This window comes from Bufo bufo, chromosome 6 (assembly GCF_905171765.1).
Source record: "Bufo bufo chromosome 6, aBufBuf1.1, whole genome shotgun sequence".
NCBI lineage: Eukaryota > Metazoa > Chordata > Amphibia > Anura > Bufonidae > Bufo > Bufo bufo.
In genome coordinates this window covers 299,923,280-299,938,726 of record NC_053394.1, presented here as the reverse complement: position 1 = coordinate 299,938,726, position 15,447 = coordinate 299,923,280, and positions in this window count along the sequence as shown.

The following is a 15,447-nucleotide window of genomic DNA, read 5'->3' as shown; positions in this document are numbered from 1 at the left end:
CACCCGCATCTTATCCGGTCCAAATCCATGACGCCCCATGTGAAAGAGGCCCTAGACTTAATGGAGATCTGGATGACTTTTAAAGGCGTGAATGAGGTCTATGGAAAAAGTTGTCAAGTTGTCAATCAGCGGCATGGGGGAGGGTGGAGTCTGCAACTCGTGAATAAATTGGATTCCTAGTTCACAGCGCTCCCATTGATACCCTGCTGTTTCTGTGGATGTGCCAATACCTACCTTCTGTTCACATCACTATTGGCCGATGAGCGCTTCTGATTATCAGCCTAATTACTGGATGAAACAGACATATTAACCTGGAAGCCCAGCTTAACTTTCAGATAGAATTAGGAGAGACACAACCGAGCGAGTTCAATGCGTCACATTTCACTTCAATGGGGCCACAAAAACGGAAATGACTCCATGTGTAATCCGTGTCCGTATATGCTGAACATGTCCTATTTTTGTCCGCAATCCCCATTCATTCTGTTTAGCTAAAACCCCCTATGTTTACGTCAGTAAAAAGGCGTATTAGTGGTCACTAAGGGGGTTAAAGGCCGGCAGTGTGTTTGCAGATCAGCAAATTTGTGGCCCACAAAAACACCCAACGGTTGTGTGCATGAGCTCTTATACTGATTTATAATGCTGTGTAAATCCTGAAATCTATTGTATAAGGACTCATGTCCACAAAACATGGATACCGGCTGTGTGCATTCTGCATTTTCAAAGCGCCGGCCCCTAATAAAACAGTGCTATCTCTACCGACAATCATCTGCCTGATCTTTTAATGTAATACAGCCCTTACACAGCATTATAAATCAGGTTGTACTGTTTTTTTTGCGGCCCACGAAACATGGATACCGGCCCTGTGCTCTCCACCTCTTGTGGAAAGAAAGGTTTGGTCCTCAATAGACCAGTCCTATCCTTGTCTGTGATATAGACAAGAATAGAACATGTTCTATTTTTTTTGCGGCCCGAGGAACGGAGGAGGACAGCACACGGTGTGCTGTCTGCATCTTTTGCGGCCCTATTGAAGCGAATGGGTCTGCATCCGAGCCGCAAAAAATGCAGCTCGGATGCGAACCCAAACAACGTTTGTGTGCATGAGGCCTAATGCTGTGCGATCCTGTCGAGAGGAGCTAGGTCAGGACAGGACCTCTTAAGCCTCATTCACACATCAGTGTTCAGTCAGTGATTTCCATCAGAGATTTTCAGCCTAAACCAGGTGCCGCTCTAAACACAGAACAGGTGCAGATCTTATCCTTATACTTTGTCTGTGGAGGCTCCAATCCTGGTTTTGGCTCACAATTACTGATGGGAAAACACTGACGTGTGAATGAGGCCTTACTGACACACACGCTGCAAGTTCATCACATTGAACTCACTCGTGCGTCTCTGGTGTAAAAATCTGTCTCCAAGTAGGCCAACCAATAATTGTATAGAGTCAGTCAGTTCCTGCACCACATTTACCGGTCCTGGGCCCCTGTGATAAATCTGGTGCAGATTAGTAAATCTGGGCCACACAGAAATATATGGTGCAGAATAAGGGTCTATACTGTACAGCATAACATAGGCCAAAATATATGCAGCCGTCTGAATGAGGCCTTATTTGTAAGGCTAAGGCCTCATGCACACGACTATATTTTGTTTCCGTGTCCGACCCGTTTCTTTTGCGGATAGGATGCGGGCCCATTCATTTCAATCGGTCCGCAAAAAACGCGGACAGCACACCGCGTGCTGTCCGCAAAAAAATAGTGCATGTCCTATTTTTTACTAGTTTGCGGTCAAGGATAGGCATTATTACAATGGATCCGCAAAAAAAAGGGATCAGCAAAAAAAAAAACGGATGCCATACGGAACGTCATCTGTCTTTTTTGCGGATCCGCAATTTGCGGACCGCAAAACACATACGGTCGTGTGCATGTAGCCTAAGGCTAGACCTAATTAACGAGATCAATTTTATTGCAATTTTATTGGCAAAGTCCCCACCCATCAACTTCTACAAGGTCACATATATGCCACTGCAGCAAATGACTGGCCTCAGCGGTGACATGTCTCCAAGCGGCATGTGACCCAGTACTGATGCAGGGCCGGACTGGCCTGCCGGGATACCGGGAAATTTCCCGGTAGGCCGGCAGGCCTGAGTGCCGCAAGGCCGCGGCCCTGGTGGCAAGTGGGGGCGGCCGGCGGCAGGGCACAGCAGCAGGAGATGAGCACTTCCATTGTGGAAGCGCTCATCTCCATAGTCATCTGTATCGCCGTCCTCAGGACAATACAGATGCCTGTGCTGCGGCAGGGGAGGGAGAGGTGTGCCCCCTCCTGTTCCTCTGATAGGCTGCCGGCCTAGTGCTGGCAGCCTATCAGAGGCTGGTGCAGGCGGCACGATGATGTCATCGCGCTGCCTGAGCCGTATAGCGAAGGACACAGGCCGGAAAAGGCCTGCATCGCATCGCTGGAGGTAAGTATAAGTGTTTTTTGTTTTTTTTATATAGGTACAATACTGGCACATGATAAGGGGGGACTACTGGGCTGGCACATAATAAGGGGGGACTACTGGGCTGGCACATGATAAGGGGGGGACTACTGGGCTGGCACATGATAAGGGGGGGACTACTGGGCTGGCACATGATAAGGGGGGACTACTGGGCTGGCACATAATAAGGGGGGACTACTGGGCTGGCACATGATAAGGGAGGGACTACTGGGCTGGCACATGATAAGGGGGGGACTACTGGGCTGGCACATGATAAGGGGGGACTACTGGGCTGGCACATGATAAGGGGGGGACTACTGGGCTGGCACATAAGGGGGGGACTACTGGGCTGGCACATGATAAGGGGGGACTACTGGGCTGGCACATGATAAGGGGGGACTACTGGGCTGGCACATGATAAGGGGGGGACTACTGGGCTGGCACATAAGGGGGGGACTACTGGGCTGGCACATGATAAGGGGGGACTACTGGGCTGGCACATGATAAGGGGGGACTACTGGGCTGGCACATGATAAGGGGGGACTACTGGGCTGGCACATGATAAGGGGGGGACTACTGGGCTGGCACATGATAAGGGAGGGACTACTGGGCTGGCACATGATAAGGGGGGACTACTGGGCTGGCACATGATAAGTGGGGGACTACTAGGCTGGCACATGATAAGGGGGGACTACTGGGCTGGCACATGATAAGGGGGGACTACTGGGCTGGCACATGATAAGGGGGGACTACTGGGCTGGCACATTATAAGGGGGGACTACTGTGCTGGCACATAAGGGGGAACTACTGGGCTGGCACATGATAAGGGGGGGACTACTGGGCTGGCACATGATAAGGGGGACTACTGGGCTGGCACATGATAAGGGGGGCTACTGGCACATAAGGGGGACTACTGAGCTGGCACATGATAAGGGGGGCTACTGGCACATGAAAGGGGGGGGCTACTGGCACATGATAAGGGGGGCTACTGGCACATGATGGGGGGACACTCTGGCTACTGGCACAAGATTGGGGGGGCTCTGGCTACTGGCACATGATTGGGGGCATCTATGGGGGCACATCTTACTGGCACATGATTGGGGGCATATATTGGGGCACTTATTACTGGCAGATTATTGGGTGGCACTATAGGGGCATCTACTGAGGCTAAAAAGGGGTATTTTATATGGGGGCTCTGTATAGGGGCATTTTATACTGGGACACATTATGGTGGGTACTATGGGGAAGGGGGGAGAGGAGCACTATGGGGTCATCTACGGGGCACTGAGAAGGGGTATTTTATACTGGCACATTATGGGAACATTAGCTCAACTGGGGGCATTACAAAGGGGTATGTTTTGCACATTATAAGGAGAATTATTTCTACTGGGGAGGGGGGCATTATGGTGGGCTTTATTACTTCCCCATGGTATGACCCCCTAGTAGCAGTACAGCCTCTCCCTGCTCTGCTATTCCTCTGCCCCTTCTCCAAATCCTTATTATGAAATCTTTCTCATTAGGATAAAGCACAACATCAGCTCCGCCGAGCCCCCCAGCCAAAGTGTTGAAGTGGCGTCCGAGATCCCCAAGGGCCAAGTAACTGTAAGTTTTTATGTGAAATATGTTTGTTTGTAGTTGATCTTTATTATCGATTTTACATTGCAGATTTATTTTTTATTTTTTTGCAGGGGTGAGATTTTATAAATATTTTTATTATTTGTTCGAAAGGCTCATTGGGGGGCATTGTAACAGGACTGCCGTAGAATATCTAAAATAGCTGGTCAAGTAAAATGTTGCATGCAACAATCATTAAATTGGTGGCCAACAAAAAAGGGGCGGGTTAAAGGGCGTGGTAAAACACTGTCTGAGCATGCTGAGAGTTGTAGTTTTGCAACAGTTGGAGGCATCCTGGTTGGGAAAACACTGTGATAATATGAACAATGGGGGTTCTACAAAAGAGCTATCGTGGGGCAAAGTTCATATTCGTGTTTACACACGTGTTTTAAAATTAATGCTTTCCCCTATTATAAACAAGTAAATAATGACGCAAAGCTGTGGGGCTGGTATGCAACTTTTTCCAGGGCTGGTTTTTATCCCCAGTCCGGCCCTGTACTGATGATGTTGAGCTTGGGTTCATGTCATGGTCTGCAACCAGGGGCAGACTGGGAACTTAAAGTGGTCCTGGAAATAAAACTAAGTGGACCCATGTTGTAGGCAGGTCCAGAATGACAGAAAGCGGCAACACAAGTAGGTAGGGTCAGCAATACCATAGTGCAAAATACCGTCCCATCAGAACCATATACCACAGTGCAGCACAATATACTGCCCCAAAAGCTGTCCCTCCGTGGTGGCCATCAATAGCTGCCATTGTTCTGTCTTCCTCCTCCAGTTGTCTCTGATTAATATATCGAGCAGGGGGCTTAGGATGTGGGCCACAGCAGTTAAATTCAGGAGGGAATGTGCGGCCGCTGGCCGGGTACATGAGTACCTGATTCTCACAGCATTTATTATGTACCTGGTCAGCTGCAGAGAGGAGGGCTTGGGTGGCCCCCTGTGTATCGGCCCACCTTGAAATTTCCCTGTAAGGTCTTTGGCCAATCCACCTCTGGCTGCAGCTCACATGTGGCCCCATTTGTACAGAGATTGAGGACTGGAAGTCCAGTGAAGAGAGCCCAGGAACAAGAGAACCATAAAGGAGCATCGGGGAGCAGGTAAGTATAGCTGCCTTCACAGGTACCGCTAGGTGTGGGGGAAATTGGAAAAAAAGAAAAACCTGGACAACCCGATTCAAGGGCCCGGGTTGTCTCACTTCAGCAAATGGCATTTGTCATGTAGAGAAAGTTACTACAAGGCACTTACTAATGTATTGTGATTGTCCATATTGTTTCCTTGACTCATTTTTCCATCACATTTATACACTGCTCGTTTCCAGGGGTTACTACGACCACCCTGTAATCCAGCGGCGGTGGTCGTGCACACACTATAGGAAAAAGGGTCTTTTCTTATAGTGTGTGCACGACTGCTGATGGATTACAAGGTGGTCGTAGTAACCATGGAAACGAGCAGTGTATAAATGTGATGGAAAAATGAGTCAAGGAAGCAATATAGATAATCAAAATACATTAGTAAGTGCCTTGTATTAACTTTCTCTACATGACAAATGCCATTTGCTGAACTGAGACAACTTCTTTAAGCGAGGTTCACATCTCCGTTTAATTTTCCATTCTTCTGATCCGCCAGAAGAACAGGAAAAAAAAATGCATCCTGTGCATCCGTTATGCACATTTATCATCCATTTGAGCCATTTCCATCTGAGATCCATTTTTTTAAACTAAAAAAATTTCCTCCATGCAGGACTTTTTTTTTCCATCTGAGGAAATGGATCTCAGATGGAAATAGCTAAAACAGATGCAAAGGATCCGTTTATTTTTATTATTTTTTTTCCTCTGACGGATCAGAAGAAAGGAAAATGAAATGGAGATGTGAACCCTCCCTTAGGCCTCATGCACACGAACGTTGTTTGTTTCCGTGTCCGTTCCGTTTCTTTTACAGATATGATGCAGACCAATTTCAATGGGTCCGCAAAAAATCCGGATCCACATCAGTATGTCTATTCCGTAGCCCCTCAAAAAAAAATAGAACATGTCCTATTCTTGTCCGTTTTAGGCATTGTTACAATGGATTTGCAAAAAAATAATTATGGATGGCTTACGGTCGTGTGCATGTAGCCTTAGTCCTGTAAATTGCCAGGTGTGGCCTCCATGGATCTGACTTGTTTTTCCAGCACATCCCAGAGATGCCCAGACATGCACTACTTTTTTGCAGTGTGGTGCGGACCGTCGGATGTGGATCGTGGACCCCATTCAACTGAATGGGTTCACGCCTGCAGATGGTGGACCACAATTTGCAATCTGCAGGACAAGCATGGCTGGCACACGATCGTGTGCATGAGGCCTTAAAATCATCATGCTGGTACAGCGCTGGCTTGTCAGTACTGTACTGGTGTGCGGATTTAGCTGGCTGCCGTGGAGAACGCTGCACAGGACGGAGCACACATCGCTGCTCCTGCCTGTGCCCACTCCTTGCAGTTGCGGGCTTCTGTACTGATGTGCTATAGAGAGCCTTGAGCTGCGAGGAGTGGGCACAAGCAGGAGCCTGCTCAGCTTAATCCTGGGTACTGATGTTCTGTGCCAGAATGAAGCCATGCTTGAGGGGCATGTGCAGCGTTCTCCACGGCAGCCACACCAGTACAGTACTGACAAGCCTGACTGTACCAGAAGAAAGCGGTAAAATCCAGGACTTTGGGTACTTTTTTATGATGGCAAACAGCATACTGTAATTAATTAATAAAGTATATTACAAAGATGACTTTTGGGCTATTCAGAACAGCTTAGAAGAAAATGGTAAAAAACAAGTTTAGTTACTCTCTAATGAAGGTAACACTTTTACGGTTTGCAGAGAAGCCAACTCTCTCTACGTCTTCCATACAATGCAGTTATATCACTGGCAAGAGGCCAAACTGTACTGCGGACAATTATTGATCAGTAGCACTGCGCAGTCGCAGATAACTCTCCTGGCTCGGTGCACTTATTCTGTATGTGTCATCCCGCCTCTTGCTGTCACAGCATTGGGATGAGGTCAGCTTTGGCAATGCTGCAGGGTTAACGCTATTAGACTGCCAGCTCCTGGACGCGCTGAACCATCCCAGCAGACAATCCATCACATAAAATGACTTTTCCGCTGCTGCACAATGTCTGGGGATGTGTGACTCCTGAGGGAGGGGCTCCATGACCCACACTGTAAGGACACAGTAATGCAAAGCATGCTGGGAGTTGAAGTTCTGCTCTCAGCGTCCATAACTAGACAGCTGGGAAGCATGTTCTATGTACTGGCTCTTACACATTAGGCTACTTTCACACCAGCGTTTTTGCTGGATCCGTCAGGGTTCAACAAAAACGCTTTCGTCATGATATTACAACCGTCTGCATCCGTTTTGAACCGATCCAGTTGTATTATCTTTAAAATAGCCAAGACGGATCCATTTTCTATTGTGCCAGATTGTGTCCGAGAAAACGGATCCGTTCCCATTGACTTACATTGTGAGTCATGTTGGATCCGTCTTGCTCCGCACCACATCACGGACAGAAAAACGTTGCTTGCAGAGTTATTCTGTCCTCGATGGGGACACAACCAAACAGAAAGGAATGTATTCTGCGGCACTATGTTTAATTCAGTTCAGTTTTGCCCCCATTGACAATGAATGGGGACAAAACGGAAGCGTTTTCCCCGGTATTGAGATCCTATGACGGATCTCAATAGTGGGAAGGGAAAGCGCAGATGTGAAAGTAGCCTAATGTAGATAACCATATGTGCCCATCTAGCTTCCTCACTGCTGTCTGCTTCGTCTCATTGTGCCAGGACATACTGTACTACACATAGGGGGAGACCTATCAAAACTGGTGCAAAGAAAAACCGGCTTAGTTGCCCCAGCATCAGATTGCACATTTCATTTTTCACAGTCCCTTTGGAAAATTAAAGGAGGAATCTGATTGGTTGCTATGGGCGACTGAGACAGTTTTCCTTTGCACCAGTTCTGCTAAATCTCTCCCATAGCGCCTAATGTATGACATGATTCTAGGCGGCACAGATGGTGGTATCTGCTGTGCCGGACACTGAACCCCGGCAGTCTGTTCCTACATGCATAATGATGTAGCTGTACGTGATTTGCCCGAAGAGGCTGGATGGAGGGGCTCCGCAGGACATGAATTCCTGTCTGTCTGTTCTTTATTCTGGCATATAGGCAAATCAGGAGCATCCGACCTGCTGGAGCTCTCTGGGATCTACTGTTATATATAGTCACACTAAAGAAAAGATGGATTAGCCAACAGAAGCTCCCAGGTCCTCCATTCTTAGGCCTCATGCACACGACAGTATATTTTCATGGTCCGCAAAATGGGGTTCCGTTGGTCCGTGATCCGTAACCGTTTTTTCGTCTGTGGGTCTTCCTTGATTTTTGCCAAACGGATCCGTCCTAACTTATTACAATGCAAGTCAATGTGAACGGATCCGTTTGACGTTGACACAATATGGTGCAATTTCAAACGGATCCGTCCCCCATTGACTTTCAATGTAAAGTCAGGAGTTAATATACCATAGGATCTGAGTTTTCTCCAATCCGATGGTATATTTTAACTTGAAGCGTCCCCATCACCATGGGAACGCCTCTATGTTAGAATATACCATCGGATTTGAGTTAGATCGTGAAACTCATATCCGACAGTATATTCTAACACAGAGGCGTTCCCATGGTGATGGGGACGCTTCAAGTTAGAATATACTACGAACTGTGTACATGACTGCCCCCTGCTGCCTGGCAGCACCCGATCTCTTACAGGGGGCTGTGATCAGCACAATTAACCCCTCAGGTGCCGCACCTGAAGGGGTTAATTGTGTGTATCATAGCCCCCTGTAAGAGATCAGGGGCTGCCAGGCAGCAGGGGGCAGACCCCCCTCCCTCCCCAGTTAGAATATCATTGGTGGCCAGTGTGCGGCCCCCCCCCCTCCCTCCCTCTATTGTATTATCATTGGTGGCCAGTGTGCGCCCCCCCTCCCTCCCTCTATTGTATTATCATTGGTGGCCAGTGTGCGGCCCCCCCCGGCCCCCCCTCCCTCTATTGTATTATCATTGGTGGCCAGTGTGCGCCCCCCCCCTCTATTGTATTAATATCATTGGTGGCCAGTGTGCGACCTGCCCTCGACCCCCCCCCCCCCTCCCCCGATCATTGGTGGCAGAGGAGAGTTCCGATCGGAATCCCAGTTTAATCGCTGGGGCTCCGATCGGTAACCATGGCAACCATGACGCTACTGCAGTCCTGGTTGCCATGGTTACTTAGCAATATTAGAAGCATCATACTTACCTGCTGCGCTGTCTGTGACCGGCTGGGAGCTCCTCCTACTGGTAAGTGACAGTCTGTGCGGCGCATTGCTTAATGATCTGTCACTTACCAGTAGGAGGAGCTCCCGGCCGGTCACAGACAGGCAAGCAGGTAAGTATGATGCTTCTAATAGGGGGGGAGAGGGGAGGCCGCACACTGGCCACCAATGATATTAAAACAATAGAGGAGGGGCCGGGGCGCACACTGGCCACCAATGATAAATACAATAGAGGGAGGGGGGGGCCGCACACTGGCCACCAATGATATTAATACAATAGAGGGAGGGGGGGCCGGGGGGGGGGGCGCACACTGTCTACCAATGATAATACAATAAAGGGAGGGAAGGGGGGGCCGCACTGGCCACTAATGATATTAATACAATAGAGGGGGGGGGGGGCCGCACACTGGCCACCAATTAAATTAAAACTGGGGAGGGAGGGGGGTCTGCCCCCTGCTGCCTGGCAGCCCCTGATCTCTTACAGGGGGCTATGATACGCACAATTAACCCCTTCAGGTGCAGCACCTGAGGGGTTAATTGTGCGGATCACAGCCCCCTGTAAGAGATCGGGTGCTGCCAGGCAGCAGGGGGCAGTCATGTACACAGTTCGTAGTATATTCTAACTGGAAGCGTCCCCATCACTATGGGAACGGCTCTGTGTTAGAATATACTGTCGGATTTGAGTTTTCACGAAGTGACAACTCAGCTCTGAAAAAGCTTTTATACAGACAGATCTTCGGATCCGTCTGTATGAAAGTAGCCTACGGACACGGATCACCGACACGGATGCCAATCTTGTGTGCATCCGTGTTTTTTCACGGACCCATTGACTTGAATGGGTCAGTGAACCGTTGTCCGTCCAAAAAATAGGACAGGTCATATTTTTTTGACGGACAGGATACACGGATCACGGCCGCGGATGACAAACGGTGCATTTTCCGAGTTTTCAACGGACCCATTGAAAGTCAATGGGTCCGCAGAAAATCACGGAAAACGGAACAACGGCCACGGGTGCACACAACGGTCGTGTGCATGAGGCCTTACCCTCACTGTCATACACAGTTTTAAGTCACTGCTATGGGGCTCTGTGGATGTCACTGTTATGGGGGCGCTGTGGATGTCACTGTTATGGGGGCTCTGTGGATGTCACTGTTATGGGGGCGCTGTGGATGTCACTGTTATGGGGGCGCTGTGGATGTCACTGTTGTGGGGGCGCTGTGGATGTCACTGTTGTGGGGGCGCTGTGGATGTCACTGTTATGGGGGCACTGTGGATGTCACTGTTATGGGGACACTGTGGTCCCCTACACAAAAACTGAATAAAAAGTGAGCAAAAAGTCATAAATACCCTGAAATAATAACAGTAAAGACTACAGCATGCCCTCACACAGCACTGCAGTTCGAAAAATAAAATAAATTATGGCCGTCTGAGTATAGGCAGAAGAAAAAAATGTAAAGGTTGTTATTTCTTTGCTCTCTCTGCAACTTCTATGCTGTACTTTCATAGACATTCCCAGGGAGATGTGATCACAATTTCGCTGCCTTGTTCTGTCAAAGTGGAGAGGGCGCAGCAGTTACAGAGAGAGCGGAGCCTCTAGGTGTAATGGCAACGCCCCCGTTGCTCCTAGAAGCTCATTTGCATATATTAAAACATTGTTTTTCTCAGCATTGCAGGCACAGATGCCCTTTAATCAGGTGAACCACAGCTATGTGTCTATGCAAACAGTATGATAGGGGGTCGCTGGTGACAGATTCCCTTTAAGATGTTAAAAGGGTTGGGGGGCGGAGCCTGGACGCCGAGGTGGATGGCAGCGTGAAGCTTCAGCTCCTCCACACTTAGGCGATAGAAAGCCAGAAAAGAAGAATTACCCTATCAAAAAATGGTCAAATACGGCAGAGAAAGAGGCAGCACGCCAAGATCGCATAAGGGGCAGCAGGAAATGCAGCGCTTCTTCAAAAATAAAGCAGCACACTCAACAGGCTTAAATGCCAAGATGGCGGCGGCAGCAGCGCGGCAGAAGAGGAGGAGGACTCGGAGGCAGACAGCGCAAGAGGAGAAGAGATAGAGACCCAGGACTGCTCTCCCGTCTCCAAAGCCTTCCTCACCAAGGTACTGGGCCAAGCGCTTGAGCGAGCTATTATACCCGTTCTCACTGAACTGTCTGACATTAAGACTTAAGGCCAAAGAGTGGAGGCCCTTGAAACAACGGCTCAGGAAGAAGTGGCGCACTCTGCAGGAATAGCTGAGCATGAGGAGCTTCATACAGCAGAGCTTAACAGGGTCATGATAATGATTGAAGACCAAGAAAATCGCAGCAGGAGGAGAAATGTGCGTATAAAGGGGTTGCCAGAGACCTGGGCGAATGAATCGCTGCACAAGGTAACAATAGAAAGGTTCACAAACCTGGTTGGCCATGAAGCAGCCTCGACCATTACAACTGAACGAGTACAGAGGGCCCTGAAGCCGGCACCAAAGCCATCAGAGAGGCCCAGAGATGTGGTGTGCGGCATTTTATCATACGTCGACACAGCCCACATTTTATCTGCAGCAAGAGAAAAAGATCATATCTCATATGAAGGTGCAGAAATAGCCATTTACCAAGATATAGCGCCCTCCACACTGGCAAAACGCCGTATTATGAAACCGCTGCTAGAAGTTCTGAGGAACCAGAGAATCCCTTACACCTGGATGTACCCTTTTGGACTCTCTATCCTCAAGAACGGGAAAAGAATAGTAATTCACACACCGGAGGACTTGAACAAAGCGTTGCCAGTGTTAGGTCTCCAACCAGGGCTGGGCCGACACAGAGGCTGCGGAGGCTCCAGCCTCAGGGCGCAGGCCAGCTCCCCAGCCTCTGGGCGGCAGGCAGGCCACTGACCACGTCGCTGCTGCTGCCGCGCCTGCCGGCCGCGCTGGAGGATGGAGGGAGTAGTGAGCACTTGGCACTGACTTACGTGCTCCCTCCCCGCTCCGCTGCTCTGGTCTCTGCTCAGTCGCTTGCCTGACTGGCTGCGTACAGAGCGCACTTTGACCTGACGCGCTGTACGCAGTCAGGTCACATGTGCGCCCTCTGGAGACCAGGAGCAGCGCGGGCAGCAGCACAGCACTGTGTCACGACCCAGCCCAGGCCCCAGCAGGGATAGAACGTGAGAGTCTGCCCTGAAGTGAAGTAAGATAGTTCTTAAATAAAGATAATATTATTTTCCGTCTAATCTGAGGTCTGATGGGGTTCTGGATGGGGTAAAATTACAAGGGGGGAGGGGGGGAATAGGGGTCGGGTGGGTTGGGGTGGATGTCTCATTAATAACAAACATACATATCTAAATGGCGGGGGGGGGGCTTGACTTGAGTCATCTACTGATCAGTGATCATCAGAGCATTAGAGCTGCAGGAATTAATAACATCTAAATGAATGTCTGGTGGGGTAGATGGGGGGGGGGTCGAAGGCTGGTGGGGGGAGGTTAGATGATCTAACCCAGCCCCCCTTCCCCCATCAGCCCTTGTCCTACCACCCCATCTACCCGTAACCCCCCCATCTACCCCACCAGACATTTAGATGTTATTTATTCCTGCAATTCTAATGCTCTGATCAGTAGATGACTCAAGTCAAGCCCTCAACCCCCCCAGCCATTTAGATATGTTATCAATCATCATCCACCACCCCCCACCGCTGCCTTCCTTGTAATTTGCTGGCCCCCAATATTTATTGTGAATCACAATCCATAACAGTGTCATCCACAGATCCCCCCATAAGAGTGTCATCCACAGATCCCCCCATAACACTGTCATCCACAGATCCCCTCATAACATTGTCATCCATAGATCCCCCCATAAGTGTCCTCCACAGATCCCCCATAACAGTGTCATCCACAGATCCCCCCATAACAGTGTTATCCACAGATCCCCCCATAACAGTGTGTCATCCACAGATTCCCTCATAACAGTGTGTCATCCACAGGTCCCCCATAAGTGTGTCATCCACAGATCCCCCATAAGTGTGTCATCCACAGATCCCCCATAACAGTGTGTGTCATCCACAGATCCCCCATAACAGTGTGTGTCATCCACAGATCCCTAATAACAGTGTCATCCACAGATCCCCCCATAAGAGTGTCATCCACAGATCCCCCCATAAGAGTGTCATCCACAGATCCCCCATAACAGTGTCATCCACAGATCCCCCATAACAGTGTCATCCACAGATCCCCCCATAACAGTGTGTCATCCACAGATCCCCCCATAACAGTGTGTCATCCACAGGTCCCCCATAAGTGTGTCATCCACAGATCCTCCATAACAGTGTTCTCCACAGATCCCCCATAACAGTGTCACCCACAGATCCCCCATAACAGTGTCTCATTCACAGACCCCCCATAACAGTGTCATCCACAGATCCCCCATAACAGTGTCTCATTCACAGACCCCCCCATTGAATGAAGGCAAGAAAAATTGCACTGTAATTTACAACCGTATCTGTTTTGCACTTGGAATTTTGCTCTCACTCCTTTGGAGATAAATGACCACAAAAATATACAGTTTTTGATGCAAAACTTGCTAGTTTTTATTCTGTCTTGTTGACAGGATTATGTTTATTTATACTAAGATTATGTGGTTATTGTCTTATATGACTTGTTTTTGCACTTTATTTCTATCTTTATATGGAACTAAAGAGGTTGTGCATTTGTTTACAGCTATAGTTAATTGGTACATTAAACTGTGCATATTTATGTGTGATTACAACAGTAAGTATTTAGTAAAGACTCCACAAGTTGGGGGGGGGGGGGGGAAGGCGCACTTGGGCAGCTCAGCCTCTGTTGGTGGTGGACCTTGTCCCAGCCCTGTCTCCAACCAGTAGAAAATACCCACTTGGATGCCGGTTGTACAACCAACATCATTACCGCACCTCCCGATAATTGAGCCCTGGAAGACGATACCCACGAATAAAGCAACTAAAACAACGAAAAACGCGGGTGGACCAGCATCACCTCCGCCGTGACTGACCAAAGAAACAGAGGAGGTTCAGTTCTTACGTTAGAGGTGGACGCCTCGCTATACTTTTCCAGCCAATCTGACTAAGACGGGAGATGGAGGTGACGGGTCGGGGGATTAACAGGGCAATATGAGACACAAGAAAATGTTGGGCAATAGCCCAGAGTTAATAAAGAACCATTAACGCTTTTAAAAGTTTTTCTTTAAGAGAATATGTTATGTGTGGAATCAGTCATAGTCTGAAACTACATTGCAGTTCCATATTCACTCCTGGAATACCGCACCAGATCCAGGCACTGACCCTTCCCCCCTGACTGACTGTTCTATGATGGGCCGGACATCAGTAAAACGCAGAATGCACATAGCCGCTATCCATGTTTTGCAGATCACCAATTTGCGGACCGCAAAAAGTCGTGTGCATGAGCCAATACAAAGGGGGACATTTGCAACATAAATTGACATGATGTAGATTTTCTTGTGGAAAGTGTCTGCAGAGAGTGGATGAGATTTATTAAAAGTTAAGCAAACTTTCCTAAAATCCCGTAGATGGCGTGAATTTAGACCGGCGGCCCAGACCTGCACCAGATCTATCACAGGGGTCAGGCTGGAGGATAAATCTGGTGCAGGGACAGACCCTTAAGGGTCCATTCACATGTCCGTAAGTGTATTGTGGATCCGCAAAACTGTGTGCGTTCCGCATTTTGCGGAGCGCAAATGGCTATTCTTGTCTGTGATTGCGGACAAGAAAAGGACATGCTCTACCTTTTTTGCAGGGTCGCGGAACGGAGCAACAGATGCGGACAGTACACAGTGCATCTTTTGCAGCCCCACTGAAATGAAAGGGTCAGCCCGTTGTGCAGAATTGCGGAACAGATACAGACCCAGAACTACAGACGTGTGAACGGACCATTAGGCCTCATGCACACGACCGTGCCGTTTTTTGCGGTCTGCAAACCGTGGATCCGCAAAAAACGGAAGGCGCCCGTGTTGCATTCCGCAATTTGCGGAACGGAACGGGCGCCGGCAATATAAATGCCTATTCTTGTCCGCAAAGCACG